This window comes from Mesoplodon densirostris, chromosome 11 (genome assembly GCF_025265405.1).
Source record: "Mesoplodon densirostris isolate mMesDen1 chromosome 11, mMesDen1 primary haplotype, whole genome shotgun sequence".
NCBI classification, from domain to species: domain Eukaryota; kingdom Metazoa; phylum Chordata; class Mammalia; order Artiodactyla; family Ziphiidae; genus Mesoplodon; species Mesoplodon densirostris.
Window position 1 is genome coordinate 14,190,541 of NC_082671.1, and position 5,482 is coordinate 14,196,022.

Sequence of the window (5,482 nt, forward strand, 5' to 3'; positions counted from 1 at the left end):
TGTTTCTTTTGGTGGGAGCATTTAGTCCATTTACATTTAAGGTAATTATCGATATGTATGTTTCTATTCCCATTTTCTTAATTGTTTTGGGTTTGTTATTGTAGGTCTTTTCCTTCTCTTGTGTTTCTTGCCTAGAGAAGTTTTTTTTAGCATTTGTTGTAAAGCTGGTTTGGTGGTGCTGAACTCTCTCAGCTTTTGCTTGTCTGTAAAGCGTTTAATTTCTCCATCAAATTTGAATGAGATCCTTGCTGGGTAGAGTATTCTTGGTTGTAGGTTTTTGTCCTTCATCACTTTAATTATGTCCTGCCAGTCCCTTCTGGCTTGCAGAGTTTCTGCTGAAAGATCAGCTGTTATACTTATGGGGATTCCCTTGTGTGTTATTTGTTGTTTTTCCCTTGCAGCTTTTAATATGTTTTCTTTGTATTTAATTTTTGACAGTTTGATTAGTATGTATCTTGGCATGTTTCTCCTTGGATTTATCCTGTATGGGACTCTCTGTGCTTCCTGGACTTGACTATCTATTTCCTTTCCCATATTAGGGAAGTTTTCAACTATAATCTCTTCAAATATTTTCTCAGTCCCTTTCTTTTACTCTTCTTCTTCTGGGACCCCTATAATTGGAATGTTGGTGTATTTAATGTTGTCCGAGAGGTCTCTGAGACTGTCCTCAATTCTTTTCATTCTTTTTTCTTTATTCTGCTCTGCAGTAGTTTTTTCCATTCTTTTATCTTCCAGGTCACTTATTCGTTCTTCTGCCTCACTTATTCTGCTATTGATCCCTTCTTGAGAATTTTAAATTTCATTTATTGTGTTGTTCATCACTGTTTGTTTGTTCTTTAGTTCTTCTAGGTCCTTGTTAAATGGTTCCTGTATTTTCTCCATTCTATTTCCAAGATTTTGGGTCATCTTTACTATCACTATTCTGAATTATTTTTCAGGTAGACTGCCTATTTCCTCTTCATTTTTTAGGTATGGTGGGTTTTTGCCTTGCTTTTTCATCTGCTGTGTGCTTCTCTATCTTCTCATTTTGCTTAATGTACTGTGTTTGGGGTCTCCTTTTCGCAGGCTGCAGGTTCGTAGTTTCCGTTGTTTTTGGTGTCTGTCCCCAGTGGCTAAGGTTGGTTCAGTGCGTTATGTAGGCTTCCTGGTGGAGGGGACTGGTGCCTGTGTTCTGGTGGGTGAGGCTGGATCTTGTCTTTCTGGTGGGCAGGTCCACGTCTGGTGGTGTGTTTTGGGGTGTCTCTGGCCTTATAATGATTTTAGGCAGCCTCTGTGCTAATGGATGGGGTTGTGTTCCTGTCTTGCTGTTGTTTGACATAGGGTGTCCAGCACTGTAGCTTGCTGGTCATTGAGTGGAGCTGGGTTTTGGCGCTGAGATGGAGATCTCTGGGAGGTTTTTGCTGTTTGACATTACATGGAGCTGGGGGTCTCTTGTGGACCGGTGTCCTGAACTTGGCTCTCCCACCTCAGTGGCACAGCCCTGACGCCTGGCTGGAGCACCAAGAGCCTGTCATCCACACGGCTCAGAATAAAAGGGAGAAAAAAAAGAGAGAAAGAAGAAGATAAAATAAAATAAAGTAAAATAAAATAAAGTTATTAAAAAAAATTATAAGAAAAAAAATTTTAAGTAATAATAATAATAATAAAAGTATAGATAGGACCCTAGGACAAATTATAAAAGCAAAGCTATACAGACAAAATCACACACAGAAGCATACACATACACACTCACAAAAAGAGAAAAAGGAAAAAATATATATATCGTTGCTCCCAAAATCCACTGCCTCAATTTGGGATGATTCGTTGTCTGTTCAGGTATTCCACCGATGCAGGTACATTAGGTTGATTGTGGAGATTTAATCCGCTCCTTCTGAGGCTGCTGGGAGAGATTTCCCTTTCTCTTCTTTGTTCACACAGCTCCCAGGGTTTAGCTTTGGATTTGGCCCCGCCTCTGCATGTAGGTTGCCTGAGGGCGTCTGTTCTTCTCTCAGACAGGATGGGGTTAAAGGAGCAGCTGATTCAGGGGCTCTGGCTCACTCAGGCCAGGGGGAGGGAGGGGTACTGATGCGGGGTGAGCCTGTGGTGGCAGAGGCTGGCGTGACGTTGCACCAGCCCGAGGTGTTCTCCCCGGGAAGTTGTCCTTGGATCCCGGGACCCTGGCAGTGGCGGGCTGCACAGGCTCCCGGGAGGGGCAGCGTGGATAGTGAGCTGTGCTCGCACACAGGCTTCTTGGTGGTGGCAGCAGCAGCCTTAGCGTCTCATGCCCGTCTCTAGGGACTGCGCTGTTAGCCGCAGCACGTGCCCTTCTCTGGAGCTCCTTTAAGCGGTGCTATGAATCCCCTCTCCTCACGCACCAGGAAACAAAGAGGCAAGAAAAAGTCTCTTGTCTCTTCGGCAGCTCCAGACTTTTTCCCGGACTCCCTCCTGGCCAGCTGTGGCGCACTAACCCCTTCAGGCTGTGTTCATGCCGCCAACCCTAGTCCTCTCCCTGCGCTCCGACCGAAGCCCGAGCCTCACCTCCCAGCACCCCTGCCCCAGCGGGTGAGCATATGAGCCTTTCGGGCTGGTGAGTGCCGTCAGCACCGATCCTCTGTGCAGGAATCTCTCCGCTTTGCCCTCCGCACCCCTGTGGCTGTGCTCTCCTCCATGGCTCTGAAGCTTCCCCCTACGCTACCCCCTTTCCACCCCTGTGGAGACCGTTCATCCTTCACAGCTCCCTCCCACTGGTGCGTGTCCTGTCCCTATTCTTTTGTCTCTGTTTTTCCTTTTTTTCTTTTGCCCCACCCAGCTACGTGGGGAGTTTCTTGACTTTTGGGAGGTCTGACGTCTTCTGCCAGCGTTCAGTAAGTGTTCTATAGGAGCAGTTCCACGTGTAGATGTATTTCTGATTTATTTGTGAGTAGGAAGGTGATCTCCGCGTCTTACTCTTCCGCCATCTTAAAGCTCCTCCACCGTGGAGGTTTTAAAATACAGCTGCAAATTCTTTAACACTTCAACACTGTCACATTATTGGGATTCCAATAATGTTACCTGCATAGGAAATACTTAAATCCTTGATATTCACTGGCTACCACTTTCAGGGATCAAAGCAGAGCTATTTTCCAAAATCATGTTCTAATGTAACTTTTAGGTCACTACATCAGTTATCTAATGCCCCATGACAAACCTTACTAAACCATAGTGACGACAGTCATTTAGTTTGCTCACATATCTGCACACTGGAAAGGGCTCAGCCAGGTGGTTCATCTCTTCTCCATGTGGTGTCAGCTGGGCTGGCATGACACGAGGCTGGAGGGTCCAGTTTCAATGTGGTTCAATCAAAAGTTGGTGCTGGCTGTCAGCTAGGAGCTCACCTGTGGCCAGGGGCCTCCGTTCCTCTTCACATGGGTCCCTTCATGGTTTTCTTGGGCCCCTTCATAGCACAGTTGTTGCTCCAATAGTGAGAATCCCAAGGAGACAGGTGGAGATGGAAGGCATGTTTATGACCTTACTTTGCTTGAAACAGTCACAATGGCTTTCCCAGGTTCACAGGGAAGAGACTTACACATTTTGGGTAGTGGCAAGGGTCTTGAAGAGCATATGGATAAGAGATACTATTGTAATTGTCTTTAAAAAATCACAGTCTGCTACAGTGACAAAAGTGCCAAGTGACTATACGTAAGATAATTCTGGATCATTCACATAATACAAATGCCAACCCATATGCCTCTCCAATTCTGATTAGTGCAACTATTTTCTATCTCTCCCCAAATGTTTGAAGGTAGTAGGAATCATACAATCCAGCTATTTCACTTCTGGGTATTTATCCAAAGAATAAGAAAACACTAATTCAAAAGGATATATGCACTCCAGGGCCTTCCCTGGTGGCGCAGTGGTTAAGAATCCACCTGTCAGTGCAGGGGACATGGGTTCGAGCCCTGGCCTGCCATGGAGCAACTAATCCCATCCCCACAACTACTGAAGCCCAAGTGCCCTAGAGCCACGTGCCGCAACTACTGAGCCTGTGTGCTGCAACTACTGAAGCTTATGTGCCTAGAGCCCATGCTCTGCAACAAGAGAAGCCACCACAATGAGAAGCCCATGCACCACAATGGAGAGTAACCCCCGCTCACCACAACCAGAGAAAGCCCTCAGGCAACAACAAAGACACAATGCAGCCCCCCCCCAAAAAAAGATATATGCACTCCACTGTTCATAGTCGCATAATTTACAATTGCCAACATATGGAAATAGTTAACCTAGGTCTCCATCTTTGGATGAATGGGTAAAGAAGATGTGGTATATGTACACAATGGAATACTACTCAGCCATAATAAAGAATGAAATCTTGCCATTTGCAACAACATGGATGGACACTGAAGGTATTATGGTAAGTGAAATAAGTCAGAAGGTGAAAGACAAAAACTGTATGATTTCACTCATATGTGTAATTTAAAAAAACAAAAACAGAAATGAATGAACAAACAAAATAATACTCATAAACCCAGAGAACAGATTGGTGATTACCAGAGAGGAAGGGGATTGAGAGGTAGGCAAAATGGCTAAAGGGGGGTCAAGTATATGGTGATGAATAGTACCTAGACTTTTGGTGATGATCAGTGTGTAATGAACACCAACGTCAAATCATGGTATTGTATGCCTGAAACTTACATAATGGTATATACCAGTTTTACCTCAACCTAAAAAAGAGAGATAGTAGGAAATTGCTTTTATGTATTAAAATACCAAATCATTATACATTATATCATATATTATAATAATAATGTATTATTTTATATAATATATGATATACATTAATATGCATTATATTAAATATTATATGTGTATTACATATAACATATAATTATCACACTTTATAAGGTAACAGTGCATAACATGCATATAATTTCATGTATTACCATATCACATTAGATCCCATAGCAGTATCTAGGTTGAATGCTGATTGATTGTCAAATCTATATTCTGTCAATGTATCATCTTTTTTTCCCAGCTTTTGAAGAGGGAAGAAAAACAAGCAAACAAAAATAATCCCCCAACATGTCTTCAAAGAATGTTTCACAAAAGTGAGACAGTCAAATTGACAATCTTATTCAGTTTATATCCTCTCTGCTGAGATGGCCAATTTTTAGAAATAGGCATCAATTTCCTAGAATACAAACTGTGCTCCTCAATTTATTATGCTAGAACATAAGTTGTAAAGGGCTGGGAAAAATCACAGCCAGCACCTAGGTAAACTTAAATCAGAGACCCTCAAAATTAATACTCAATGCCTTCTGTTCAAATTTCATAGTCTTATCTTTAACTCAGCGTCACTACCTAGAATATAGCAGAATGTAACTTTTAAGATCATCCATCATCTATCACAGGCAGAAAATAACAAATAAATCAACGTGTGACAATTTTACATCTCCAGGGTCACAAAAATATTATTGTTTCATAAAAGACAAAAGAAAAGAAATAGATAATATAATATGTGCCAGAG